Here is a 14,350-nt window from a genome sequence, read left to right as displayed (position 1 = left end):
GAAGGAAGTTACTAAGATCCTAATATAAGTGGTAAAGAAGGGACCTGAATGTCCAAACCAGGCATTGGCAAGCTACGGCCCAGCCGCCGCCTGTTCGTGTAAATAATGTTTTATTAGCACAAGCCACGCCCATTGGCCTGGTCCTGTTCAGGGCTGTCTTCCCGCCGCGGCGGCGGCAGCAGCAGCTATGTGGCCACAAGTCAGAGTATTGACCAGCTGGCCCTTCACATCAAGTTTGCCGGGACCTGAGGTGAACCCCACTGACTTGGCAGCTCAGAGGTCAGACCAGAGAGGGCGAGTGGCTTCGACTAGGTCACGCCGTGGCCGAACTCTCCTCTGTGTGCCCTTCACCCTCCACCTCCAGAGCCAGGCCCCTGGGCTTTGATCCCCGCTCTGCCACTTACCAGCAGCGCGACCTTGATCAGCTCCTTGACCTCTGAGAGCCTCAGTGTCCCCCCTGTGAACGGAGCACCAGCAGCCCCAGCTCACGGGATGTGAGGATTAAATGAGTGGGCTGTGAGCACTGTACCAGCGTTCGCTGTCTTGCCCCCCCCCCCAACATCAAGGAGTATCCCCCACTCCCATGGGAGGCCACAGTGCTTCAGCCCCGAACCCAGGCCCTGCAGTTCAGTCAGTATCGCCAGAAGCCAGGGCTGCGTCCCTCCAGCTCCCTAATAAACCCGCTTCCCCTAATGGCAGCTTTTATGAAAATGACCCCCTGGGACCGCAGCGCCCCGTCCTTGGGCGAGGCCAGCACAGGCTTTTTTCTGTTGTGCCGATTTCCAGTGGCAGCTGCCCCCACCTTCCCTGGGAACTGTCAGGAGCCCCCCTTCTGGTCCCCAAAAGATTCCAGGTGATACTGCTGCCCCCATCCCCCACCCCCACCCCCATGTCTGCGCATCACCCTGCACTTTGCAGAGCCCTTTCCCAGTCATGAGCTCCGCTGTCTCAACTGAGTCACAGGTGGAGCCAGCCCCCTCGCTGCACAGGTGAGGTGAGGTGAGCGCCAAGGCTGACGTTCCAGGAACACCTCGGAGGAAGGCCCCTTCCCTCCAGGCACCTCCACCGGCCAGAGCACCAGTCAGGCTTCCTCTCCGCCCCTGGGCTTTGCGGGGAGGTGGTGGGCCACGCAGCACACGCTGGACACCCTGGTTCCGGTTGTGGTTCTGACTGCCCCAGAGGAGCTGGGATGGGGGCCAAGTGGGTTGAACCTCAAGCCCTTACCCCCCCTCCCCCCCCCCCCCCCCGTTCAGTATTTCTACTCGTGGATTCGGATGCCCAGCTCATAGGATAAGCATCTCACTGCAACAGTTTCAAGCCCCAAGGTGTCTTGTGGACCTCAAAGTGCAAGCCAGCTCCTTCATCTGGTGCCCAGCCGGAGCCCCAGCCACTCCAAAGCCAGGGGCAGCGGCCAGGGACCTGCGGAGACGCTGTGTTGGTTAGAGCGTTTCAGACCCAGATGTCAGCGGTTAAAATCAGGAGGCAGACTTCTGGGACGGTCGGAAGGTAGGCAGGCCTGCGGCCTAGGGGCGCTGCCTGGCCGTCCTGGGTCGCTTTCTAGGTCAGTCTGTGCCGATTTCTGCCTTTAGAGGTAAACAAGAACGGAACCCCAGGGGAGCAGCATCCAAAGGCCCACACAGACGCTTCCATGGATCTTTGTCTTAGTTTCTGGGGGGAAGGGACCCATCAAGCTCCCGAGGATTCTTAGCCCAAGAAGAGCTTAAGGCCCCGGTCTCAGATGGCGGTTGTAGGGAACTCCCCAGAGGAACGCGGGGTCATGTTGCGTCCACAGAAACACGTGTTCGCTACCTGCCCCGTTGGCCAAACCAAGTCACGTGGCAGAGCCCAAGTTCAGCAGGAGGGGCCGCCCGCAGGCCTGGCTGTGGGTGGACAGGGTGATGAGGGGGCACCGACTGTTTGCTGGAGCCCAGCTTGTCTAGAGACAGGCATTCAGAGACGCTTCATTGCCAAGACCAGGGACGTTCCAGCCGGGCAGGTGGCCCAGGTGGGATGGACCACCAGGCTGATTCCCGCCTGCTGGAAGGTCCTGTGCTCATTGCCCCCCCCCCCCCGCCCCCTTAAAAGCTGCTCAGCTCCTCCGACAGCCGGGCCAGATCATGGCGGCTCCTAAGACTCATCTCCTCAGACCCGTCTTCCCTGGGAAACATTTGGCTTTAGAAATCAGAGTTTGGGTCCTGGCTGGGTGGCTCGGTGAGCTGGGGCGCCATCCCCTGCAGAAGGTGGGGGTTCGAATCCCAGTCAGGTTGCGGGTTTGGGACGAACTCAGGGCACATAGGGAGGCAACCAATGGGTGTTTCTCTCCTTTCTGTAAAAAGTAAAAGAACTCAGAGTTGGGATTTAGTCGCATTTCTCTGCATCGTGGTTCCTCTCCATCCCTAAGCCTTTTCTGCTCTCAGCTGGTGCAGCCGCATTTCTGGGGGGAGGGTGGGGGAAGGTACGTTCTTTCTTCTTTGAGAAACGCGAACTAGTTCTCTGTTGTCTGAAAGGGAGCCCAGTTTCTCCCTCCCTCCTGTCCAGCGTGTAGGGATCCACCCAGAAGAACATGCACGTGTTCCCAGCCCTCAGCAAAGCCGCCCTCAGAGGGAGGGGGTGCAGTGGGTGTGCGCATTCTCTGAGTTGCCCGTCAGGTACTTTCCTGTGTCTTGTCCGGGACTCAGCTTCGGACAAGCCACTGGGCCCTCAAGACGGGGCCCTTGTGGGGAGGGAGGGGAAAACCGGGCCCTTGTGGGGAGGTGTGGGGAGGGAGGGGGAGCTCTGCCCTCCAGCCCAGAGCACAGGCCTGAGAACCCCCAGCCTGGATGCTGCTTTCCAGGCTCCAGGCTCTGCACCTGCTTCCTCTCGGGGGGTGGGTTCCGGGCTCTGGCGCGCTTTACTGAACGCCGCCCTGTGCCAGGCCCAGGCCCCTGTGGAGCTCTGCCCCAAACCCCAGAAACAAGACCGTCACCCACCCAGAGCGGAAGGTCCTGCTGGCACCTCCTGGTCCCGGCCACCGGGGGACGGCGGCTGTCAGCCAGGGGCCGCTCCCCCAAGCTGAGTGCCCCTCCTGGGGGCCGCCGCTGCATGTGGGCGGCTCAGATCTCGTGTCCTCACCGCCTCCTCCCCGAGGCAGGGAGTCACGTGGCCGCCGAGTGAGGTTTCAGATGTATCCACTCATGAATATCAATCAGGCCTGGTAATTCACAGTAAGTGCGATCCAGATTGACTAATAAGCAAGGCTTTCACCCCAAACTGGGTCTGGGGACGGGCAGGTGTGGGCACGACGTGACCAGAATCGGAAAACCCCACAGCTGAGCTGCAGACGGCTGAGGTCCTGAGGGGCCGCCGGACAGCCTGGGGAGCGGGGTCCCCTCCCAGGCAGCAGCCAGCGCCCTGGGGTGGGAGCAGGTTCCCTCTATCCGCTGAGAGCCTCTCTGGCTCTCATGACCACGGCTGTGGGGTCCAGGCAGACACCCAGGAAAGATGGGTTCCCCGGGGCAGGCCCACCCCAAGAAGGAGGCCAGGTCCTGGGGGTCAGTTGGAGCCCGGCTGCCATGCTCTTCCCCACCACCTCCCTCGCAAGGCGTGTGATCTGAGCTGGGGGCAGCCGGGTGGGGACAAGCCAGGGTGCTGGGCTGCTTGTGAGCTCTGTGACCCGGCAGGTAAGGGAGTCGTCGGCCTCCGTCACAGACAAGCCTGTGTCCAGACGTGACAGCGTCCGGCAGAGAGGAAGGGCTGGCAGGTGGAGCAGGGAGCGGGACCCCTGCTGAGGAAGAGGCAGGCAGGCTGCCGTGCCACCGGGTCCCTGTGAGGATCCAGGAGGAAGCAGGCCCGCACCTCTGCACAGTGCCGGGCACGTAGTGAGGGCACATACACGGCAGCCACTGTGGCTCATCTTTGTTCCCTGAGCTACTCTGCGGTCGCAGCGATTCTGAAGCAGATGCCGGGGCACCTCCAGATTCCGCAGCCTGAACTGCGGAGACGGGCAATACTCAGGCGGGGCCTTTGGGGATGGTCGAGCCCACTTGCAGCTGCTGCTAGTTTTTATTTGCATCTCAAGTGTGTGCCGTGGTGGCTGGCCTCCCAGTCCTCTCTGCCCGCCCTCGGGGTGGCGAGGGGTGGCCTTCAGAGCTCCGAGGCCCAGCCCCCGCCTCCCAGGGGACACTGGGTAGGTTCTCATTTTCCCCTTGAGCAGTTCCACAGCCCAGTTAAACCTGCAGTGAGCCTCCCCGGGCTGGGGAAGGAGGCGGGTGAGGGAATAAATACACCCAACGCGGAGCTGGGCTGGGCGCTGCCCCCAACAACAAAGCTGAACCAGGAAGAGCTCCAGGGAAAGTGACTTACAGATACAGCCCTGCCCTCCCCGGCCCAGCGGGAGTTTCGCCAACGGCAGGAGTACCCCCAGCACATAGGTCCCGCTCTGCAGCCAACTGTACCGAGACCCGAGCCCCGAGCCCCTTTCCACTTTCCGCTCCTGTTTTAAAGCAGAGGCCCGCCCCCTAAGCCTCGCGGCCCGCCTCCCTGTGGCTCAGCGCAGAATTCTTCGGATTGGGACACTCAGTGGCCATCGGAGGGGGTCATGTCACGTTTATCAAGACCGTCTGCTGAGCCTCCCCTGAGCTAAGATCCCGTTGTTAATGCCTGTCCGTAGCCCTGTGTGTGGGACGCCTGTGCCCATTTTCCAGATGCAGCAGCTGAGGCTCAGGGACATGTAGTGGCTGCTCAGGGTTACACAGCTCAGAAACGGCAGGCAGGCTTCAGGCCCCAGGATCTGTCTGACTCCAAAGCCAGTGCCCTTTCCAGAAAATACCCTGACGTGGGAGCAGCGCGGGGAAGAAAGGCCCCTCTGTGCCCACCGTCTTCTGGGCAGCGCCGTCCTGACAGCATCACTGCCTCCCGGCCCCTCGTCCCTCGGCAGCTTTCAGGCAGCGGAGCAGCTGGAATGAGAGGCCCTCGCAGGGCCTGCCAGGCCCACAGGCGGGCCAGACGCCACAGATGGGCCCTCCAGGTGCTTCCTGTCCCCAGCGGGGCTCTGGGAGCCGCTCCGACCAGGCGCCGTCCAGATGGGGCTGCGGAGTCCAGCTTCAGGGGCCGAGAGCTTCCGTGTCCCGCCCGCCTTTGTCCCCCAGTCTCCGGCCTGGGATAGTGATCCCAGTGACAATCCGCCAGGCTGGCCTGCGCGCTGTGCCTGCAGGCCTGTCCTGTCTAGTTCTCCGCCCTTGTGTCCCGGCCTCCGCTCAGATGCGGCCCATCCAGGCGGCCCTCCCTCCCAGCCTGCACTAAGTCCACTCATTGTCTTAGCCGTTGCCACCTTCTGACACGCTTTCTATTTGTTTATTGTTCCTTCCTCCTCCCTCCCCCAACTAGACTGTTCCATGAGGGCAGGTGAGCCCGGAACAGCGTCTGGGCAGAGGCAAGTAGAATTGATCCTGATGGGAGAAACCTGTTAGGTAGTTAGAGAGCGGGTCCTGCCTCCTACAGTCAGAACAACCCTGCAAGGTGAATCTTATCCCCACTTCACAGATGAGAAGACTGAGGCTTGGGGCTGGATATCGAGGCCGTGAAATCAGTCGCCTGCACAAACGCCCCATTTCTCCCTTCAGTGGCGCTGGCAGCAGGAAACTTTCTCATCCAACAAGGCGGGTCATGACTCTTGGCCAGGCACTGCTTTCTTAAAGAATAAAATCAAACAAGAAGTGGGAAACTTCAGTTGGCCCGTGGGGCTCGGAGCCACAGGCCGGGCTCGGCTGCTGTCTGTGCCCGAGCGGAGCGGCCGGGGCTTTGGGGTTTGCTCGCAGACGGCGGGCTGAGGTCTGCGCCTGGACTTACTTAGAATTCAGCCGTTAGATCGCTCCCTTCTCTCTGATGGCTGCGAGTGATTGACACTTACAAATTACCCAGCCGAAAGTGTCGAGTCTTTGACCCCTGAGTAACATCTTTGGCAAGCCTGAGACTTGCCAGCATTTTGTCATCTAATTACTACAAATCCCTTGAAAATTCACTGGCTGGTGAATTTTTAATGCGGGGCAATTTCAATGTGATGCACTGCCCAGATGGGTCCTTGCCTTTCCCATCTCTCTCTTTTCCTCTTCTCTCTCTCTCCATCCCTCTTTGCTTAACTTGAATCTTCTCAAACTTCTGAATGGAGCCCCGCCCTGCACATCTGGGGGAGCTGTTGGAGGGTGTTGGGTCTTTGCCTCCCAGCCTTTTCGTGCTCCATTCTTCAGAAATGCGTGCACAGGCGGTCACCAGGAGAATGTCCCACTCCTGCCTCCCGGACAGCACGTGGGGCTGCCTGCTCCCCCCACACTCCCCCTCTAACCCTAGCCCCATCCCAGCACAACTGACGGGGCAGCACCCACCAACCAGCCTCCTTCACAGCACACCTCGGCTTTCCCTGGGCACGTGGGCCTGTGGCTGTCGGGAAGGTGGGTACTGTCACACTGTGTGTCCCAGATCGTCCTCATTCATTGTCACTTGCTCTTTAGATCCTTGGATAACGGTGCTCAGGGCGAGAGAATGGCTGCCTTTCCGGGAGGGAGAACGAGAGCCTGTGCCTTCCACTCCATGTGCCTGGACCGCCTCCTGCCTCTTCAGACCCGGAGGGGAAGCCGGCTTTCTGCCTCCAAGCACCACACTGCCCTGCTCCTGCTGCAGAGTGCACTTGGACCTTGGACCCACCGGAAGCGTGGGGAGCAGGACCTGTCTCCGGAGAGGCGGGGGGGGGGGGGGGGGGGGGGGGGAAGGGCTCCCGATCCGGCGTGGTTTTTATATACGTTCCTTCCCTCACCTTTGGTATGTACATCGGATTTTTATTTCTAAATACAAAAGCAAGGTGCCTTTTACACGCTGTCCTCACCGCAGCCCTCTGTGGGGACACGCTCCTCGATGACAACACGGGGTGGGGGGAACCTGAGCCACCGAGTGCTGACCCGCCAGCCCTCTCCACCCGCCCCTTCCCCCCATTCAGGGAAACGCGGGTCTGCCTTTCAGCCGGGTTCTGTTACATGTGTACATGGCTGATAAAATATTCCACTTCACCCCTTCTCCCGTGGGACCTGCCGTCTTACGGGAAAAGGGTTTGTATGACAGCAACCGCGACAGCCTGCGTGTCGCCTGGAAACCGCGTGGGGGGGGGGGGGGGGGGATGCTGTCTCCGGCTCCTCTTTATTCCGATTCCCTCTTCTGGTTCCAGTAACCGGCATCGCTGGAGAGAAGCCGGGGCCTCCTCCACGGCCCCCCCGAGGCCCAGGTGGTCGCCCTCCCACCCGTGAGGGATGTGAGCAAGGTCCCCAGTGTTCGCTGCCTGGCAGCGCCCCCTCCCGTGGACCTCACCGGGGTCACCAGGGAGGCAGAGGTCGGCTGTGGATGCCGAATGCTTGAGCCCCTGCCCTTGGACACCCTCAGAAGCTGGGGCGGAGCAGGATCTGGGTGGGGGGACGTCCCAGAGAAACATGGGCACAGCCCAGCTGATGGGAGGCAGGGCTGGGCCAGTCCGCGGAGGGGGTGAGGGTGTCACGGCTGCTGAGGTCCTCCCAGAGGAAGGAGACGGCGGTCAGGGGTTCTGCCCAGAGGACCCGGAAATGACTCGGGATCCCTCCGAAGTGACGCCTGCTTCTCTCCTCCCCCTGGTCCTCTATGTCTCTCACTAGTCACTGGAGTTCTTCGAATCCAGAGGCCCCGGGGGGCGGGCTGACACAGCAACAGCGGACTTTGCTCCGAGGCCCCAGAGCAGGGACTTGATGCTCCGCATTGAGCGCTGCCCCCGGGAGCCCCGCGATGGGCCAGGCACAGGGCCGGCTCCGAGGGGCAGCGCCCACACCCTGCACCAGAGGAGCTTCGAGGAGGGTGCGCGGCTAATCAGACAGGAATGGACTGAGGAGGTGCCACGTGGGTGGTGTGCATCTTCTGAAAGATCGGGAGAAGGTGGGGTTCAGGCAGGAAGGCAACGCATTTAATAAGCACCCACTAGGTGCTAGGCACCAGGGTGGCAAAGATGACAGGCCTGGCCTTGGATGGTTAAAGTTTAGTAGACGTGACCTTTGCATGGAGTTGACCTTTTATTTTTAAAAAAATTTTTTTTATTGATTTCAGAGAGGGAGGGAGGGGGAGAGAGAAACCTCAATGAGAGAGAATCATTGATCGGCTGCCTCCTGCATGCGCCCTCCTAAGGATCGAGCCTGCAACCCAGGCATGTGCCCTTGGCTGGAATCGAACCCAGGACTCTTCAGTCCACAAGCCCATGCTGTCGCCACTGAGCCAAACCAGCTAGGGCTGGAGGTGACCTTTTAGAAGGAGGGCATCAAGGGGGGCGGGGCGTTGTTGAGTCGAAGAAGGGACAACCACAGTGGCCCTCATGAGCGAGAACCCACATGCCCACCGAGACCCCCTCCAGCCTGGCTGGGCGGCTCGGGGGCGGAGCCTTTTCCAAACAAAGGTGACTTACAGCCCGTCCTTCCTTGGCGTGGAGGTTAGTCCGACCTAGCAACCCTGGGGCCCGCGTGGAAAGAAACACAACAAGAGAGCTGAATGATTCATTCCGTCATCTGTCCGCTGTGCGGCCGTCGCCAGCCTCATGGTCCTCAAGACAGGAATGAAGCAAAAAGGCTGGTGGGAGCTAGGAACGAGTCTTTATTATGCCCCGAAATTTCTCTGCTTTTTTCTTCTTGTTTTGTTTTGGGTTTCTGGGGCGGGGGGGGGGGGGGGGGGGGGGTATGCGTGCATGCACACTCCTTTTCCTCTCACGAGTGCTGTTAGAAGCATTTAGAGTCCTGCGCTTGTTTAAGCCGTGGTCCCCACCTCAATATCTGCCAACAGTTCTGAGACGATCGGCATATTTTCATTCATTCGGTAAATACTGGGAGCCTGGCACTGCGCTTTGCACGGGGACCCATGGCCAGGGCAGCCAGTTTTACCTCCTTGGGTCTCATGGGGAAAGAGACGATAAACCAGGAACAGATAAACGCATCATTCCAGGTCGGGATGAGGGCTGGAGAAGGCCACTCCCAGGAAGTGACACTTAAGGCAAGACTCGAAGACAGAAGAAGCCACCCGTGGGTGCCGGGCATGGCGGTGGGCGAGCAGCATCTCGGGCAGAGAGACGAGCAGGTTCAAAGGCAGCAGGAGGACACTGACCTCACGATGTAAAGGTGGCCGGAGTTCCCGGAACACGTGGGTGATGGAAGAAGGGACTTGAGAGAGACTGGTCTCATAGAGGCCGCTGTGGAGGCCTCACCCTGCAAACGGCCATTCAGAAGACAGGCGATGCAGCAGCCGAGTGGGGTGAGGAGAGGATGTGGCAGATGACCCCTCACCTGTGCTTCCTTCCCATTGCTTTTCCCCGCCTCCCTGGCAGCTGGAGGTGCCTGAGTCTGTTAGCCAATCAGACCACAGCAACTATCTGCTAGCAGCTTTCCAGGAAAGTGTTTGTTTTCCTGATTTAAAAAAATATATATATATATATATAGCAAAACTGCAGGCCGTCTTCTTTCCTCCTTTCCTTTTGCCTTTAACTGGGATGTGATGGCTGGAGCTGCGGCAGCCATTTTGCAGCCTTGAGGGGAAAACTAAGAGAATCGCAAACACAGGAGCCACTTACCACCCGCTGCCTATCTCCAGCCTTTTCATTGTATGAAAAGAATGGGCCCCATTCGTTTGAGACACAGCAAGTCGGTTTTACTGTTATTTGTCAGAAGTATTCCTGGCCTGGTACTTGGAGTAAGGGATTGGGGCTGGGGAGAGGCGAATAACAATGTAAATGAGCCTGAGTTCAAAAGCAGCAGCCTATGGTTCTAAAGTGGGGCGCCAGGAGGAGACGAGCCATCTTTGATGGCAAAACGAACCTGCTGTTTTAATTTCTCTACTTCCAGTTCCACGTGTATTAGGCAGGGCAGAGGGGAAATGAGTCAAGACAGACTGGGGTCCTGATTTTACCTGCGATCCCGGCCTCACCCCAAAGCAAGTTGGGTAAACAGACATCGCCATTGGAGGAAGACATCCTCTGGGTATAGTCACGTGTCCGCTGAACCTACATGGGGAAGGGGCCGAGGTGACGGAGGAACGAGCGAGGAGTTTTTGCTGCCAGGGCTCCGAAGAGGCCCTCGCACTATCCCTGGACGCCCAGGGTCTAAGGCACGTTGTGACAATAAATGTGTGTAATAGGAAAGAAAAATTATCAGAACGGGCAAATTATTTACATGACGAGAGAAGAAGGAAAAGAACATTTATTCAGCGTTGCATGTGCTCTCAGGAGGCCCGCATCAATTCTTGTCAGGCGAAGGTGCGCATGAAATAGAAATCGCGCAATAGCCGCCAAGCTGGGGCAGAGGCTTCACAGGTGCGCCTGGCGGAGGGCACGCGCTACAGGGACGGGCTGGGCGCGCGGGCCCTGGTCCCGGAACCCGGCAGCAGGCCGGCCCCCGTCCTGCCCCGTAGTCTGGTCCCCGCTGAGGCAAGGTTCCCGGAGGAGGGCCTTGAGGAGCCGCCATGGGCTGAGAGGAATTATCACACCCCCGTCCAGGACACCAATGCAGTCGCTGTCTGCCTGAGCCAGTGGCATGTTGACATTCAGTCAACAAACACTTGTTGAAGACCTACTGTGTACACACTGTCCTGGGTGTTGGAGTCATCGAAGACCAAAGGACTATTAACATAAAAGATGGATGTCAAGGAAGCTGCCGGAACTTAGAATCAAGAACATCCTAGCCCGGCCTGTGTGGCTCAGTGGTGGGGCGTCAGCCTTGGAAGCAAAAGTCAGTTTGATGCCCCATCAGGGCACATGCCGGGTTGTGGCTCGATCCCCAGCAGAGGGTGTGCAGGAGGCGGCTGATCAATGATGTTTCGCTCCCATCGATGGTTCTGTCTCTCCCTCTCCCTCTCTCTCTAAAACCAATCAAAACATATTTAAAAAAAAAAAAAAAAAGGAATATCTAGGGCCCTCATAGGTTAAACCAGTGGTTCTCAACCTTCTGGCCCTTTAAATACAGTTCCTCATGTTGTGACCCAACCATAATATTATTTTCGTTGCTACTTCATAACTGTCATGTTGCTGCTGTGATGAATCATAATGTAAATATCTGATATGCAGGGTGGTCTTAGGCGACCCCTGTGAAAGGGTCGTTCGGCCGCCAAAGGGGTCGCAACCCACAGGTTGAGAACCGCTGGATTAAACCCCAAAAAAAAAGGACATTCCAACTGCCACGTTCTCTGCTGGGAAGAACTGTCAGCGTCTCAAGCAGGGCACGGTCAGCCTGTGCCTAGAAGGCGCCAGATGTGGCACAAATGCTAGAGGCCTCACTGCTGTGAGCATCTGCCTCATCTGGATCACTTCAGGAGAGAGCAGCTGCAGGAAGGACCCGAGGCTTTGCCCTCTGCCCTGGAGGTCATTGAAAATCAGTGACCCCCCAGGGCAGAAGGTAGGAGATGCGCGGAAACCCCGCGTGACTGGGGCGCGGCTCTGCGTTAGGCCCCCCCCAGTCTGCAGCAAGTCGGCCCTTTCTCCGGCTTCCGGGAGGCGGCCGCATAGCTTTCTAACTGCCTTTTTCTAACTCAAAGGGTCGGTGTTGGCACATTCACCATGGAAAGTTGGATTTGGGGCATAAGGTGAAAGTCGAAAGGAATAAAATGTAATTAAGAAAAGAGACAGCAAAAGGTCAGCATGTGCCCCGGCTGGTGTGGCTCAGTTGGTTGGGCCAGTTTGAGTCCCAGTCGGGGCACCTGCCTGGGTTTCGGCCTCGATCCCAGGTAGAGGGTGTGCAGGAGGCAGCTGGTCAATGTTCTCTCACATCAGTATTTCTTTTGCTCCCTCTGTCTTCCTCTCTCTCTAAAAATCAATAAAAGATCTTAACAGGAAAAGGGTCTTTATAAGAATGTTCACAGCAGTTTTGTTTGCAGTAGCTAAAGAAGCAACCCCCGTGTCTGTCGGCAGTAGACTGGGTCGGTGATGGGGGTCGTGCTGGGGATGAACTCGGGGAGGCCTGTGTGTGGGTGTGTGATGCGTGTGGGCGTGTACATTTTTATAATCATGGTGTTTGCATGGAAAAGTCTGGAAAAATCGACATCAGACCATTAACTGTGGTTACTTAGAAGGTTAAGGACACAGATGGGCCTTCATTTGCTAGACCTTTACTTGCAATGTTTGAAATTTTAAATCGGACAAATAAAGCAGATTTTTTTCTTTAAGTCAGTAATGCTTATCTTGCCTACCTCTGGAGCAGACCCTGCGTATGTAGCTGTGTGTGTGTGTGTGTGTTTGGAGGCGGGTAGAGAACGTTCCGGAAAGCCACAAGCTGGGTGGATAGTTGCCTGGGTCCTGGGCACCATGAAGCTGGATTGCCAAGCGATGCTGCTGCCCTCAAAGGTGACCCACGGCCGTGCTGTGGTCCCTGAGGCCCTGCAGGTATGCACCCACGTGGAAAAACTGCAGGTGCCTCAAGCCACTGGAACCTCCTGGGGCCCTGGGCCTGGCCCTGGGGGTGCCCACAGACACCCCGCAGGTGTGAGTGCCCCCCCTGCGAAGTCCCCGCAGTTCACAAGACAGGAGATTCTCATTTTCACCCAGCAGACAGCCTGTCGGAGAGCGAGGAGCCTCCTTCTATTTTTTTTCTGAATGATAATTTCTCCCCCCTTTTTTTGTAGCTAAAAATCACCCAGGCTTGTCCAGACGAGAGGGCAGAAAATTATGCGGTGAAAGAGAAGGGAAGATAATTTCTCTGGGTCACAGACATTCTCGCTTGTCATCCGTCTGCAGGAGACGTGCAGAGGGAGGGAGAGCCTGCTGAGATGCGAGGCCCCGGAATGAAAATGAAGGCTGGCCCAAATCCATCACTGTCCTCCTCGCTCTCCCCGGGGGGTGTTGGGGGGGGGGGCAGCCCCGCGGGGAGACAGGGGGGCTTTGGGCTCTGATCAGGGGCCGGGAAAAGAGGGAAGACTGCAGAGGGTGGGAGGGAGACTGGCCCTGCTGTCACAGCTGGACCGGCCCACTTCCTGCCTCGGGCCTCAGTTTCCCCATTGAGAAAACACGGCTGCGAACTCCCTCCTCCGCTCACCACCTGCACCCCTCCCACACACGGGAGATGCCAGATGGGAACGTTCTGGAGAATCTGGACCGTGAAACAGGTATGGGAGGGGAGGCGCCATGCCCAGCAAGGGCAGACGCAGCCGCAGGCACGTCCTGAGAACCCCATCGTGGGAGCTCCTGAGGCTACGGGCTGCGACGTGGGCTCTGGTGGCTTCGTCTGGAAGCCTGGATCCGATGGAAGAGGCCAGACCTTACAGATCCTGGGAGGAGCTTCAGGAATGTGTGGCTAACAGCTAGGACCTGCCCACCCCACATCCAGGTCCTCTCCTTGTCCAAGGAGGAAGAGTGTGGACATACACACAGAGGGACAGGCGACCCTCAGGTGCTTCAGAGGCCTCCTGTGCCTTTAAAAAACATCAAAATCCCCTACTCTGGCTTCTCTTTACTCCCATGTACCAGGATGGGCTGTATCTGTTCATTCATTCATTCGTTCGTTTGTTCATTCATTCATTCATTCAACAGTTGCTGATAGAGGCCTACCATGTGCCAGATTGAGTGGTTGGGAGGACCAAAAAATCGGAGTAAGCAAGATTCTTTCAAGGAAACGAAGGCAAACGTGGTCGGAGCAAAGTGAGTGAGGGCGGGGGGCGGTTCGATTTCATACCAAAGGCACAGGGAAGCTGTGTCAGTCAGCTATGGCTAGCATAAAGCTGCAGAACAAATCACCCCGGTCGCTTAAAACAATAAGCATTTTTTATTGCTGCATGCGTCTACCGGTCAAGACCTGGCTTTGGCTGGGCTCTCCAGTGCATCTGTGGTCAGCTGTCCGTCAGGAAGGTGGCTCTGCTGACCGCGGCTGGCCGCTCTGCCATGCTTGAGGTCAGCTGGCCGGCAGTTGCTGCAGAATGGCCTCTGCCGGGAGGACTGGGCTTTCCTCCAAGCACTCACTCTCCTCCAGCAGGCCGCCCGGCTCTTCCCCAGGTGCAAGCAGGGAGGGCTGCAGGACACAGAGCAGAGGACAGAGAGTGGAGGCTGCAGGACAGAGAGCGGAGGCTGCAGGACACAGAGCAGAGGACAGAGAATGGAGGCTGCAGGACAGAGAGCGGAGGCTGCAGGACACAGAGCGGAGGCTGCAGGACAGAGAGCGGAGGCTGCAGGACAGAGAGCAGAGGCTGCAGGACAGAGAGCGGAGGCTGCAGGACAGAGAGCGGAGGCTGCAGGACACAGAGCGGAGGCTGCAGGACAGAGGGCAGAGGCTGCAGGACACAGAGCAGAGGCTGCAGGACAGAGGGCAGAGGCTGCAGGACAGAGGACGGAGGCTGCAGGACAGAGGGC

The 14,350-nt window shown here is 58.3% G+C and overlaps 1 protein-coding gene across 4 annotated transcripts in view; it reads left to right on the top strand.

The window, feature by feature from the left end:
• The window catches only part of RBM19 (RNA binding motif protein 19), a 97,273-nt gene extending 84,437 nt beyond the window's left edge, over positions 1-12,836 (top strand). For 2 of the 4 annotated variants that reach the window (XM_036353968.1, XM_036353965.1), the window contains exon 25: positions 6,486-6,715. The gene's annotated coding sequence lies outside the window, so the exon portion shown is untranslated. Of the gene's footprint in view, positions 1-6,485; positions 6,716-12,633 lie in introns of those variants that run through there. The other 2 variants (XM_036353967.1, XM_036353966.1) reach the window with 2 other exon arrangements.
• Positions 12,837-14,350: the final 1,514 nt, after the last annotated feature.

This window comes from Myotis myotis, unplaced genomic scaffold, assembly GCF_014108235.1.
Source record: "Myotis myotis isolate mMyoMyo1 unplaced genomic scaffold, mMyoMyo1.p scaffold_m19_p_20, whole genome shotgun sequence".
In the NCBI taxonomy this organism is placed as follows: Eukaryota; Metazoa; Chordata; class Mammalia; order Chiroptera; family Vespertilionidae; genus Myotis; species Myotis myotis.
Note: the sequence above shows the minus strand (reverse complement) of the source record. Positions and strands in the feature narration are given on the sequence as shown.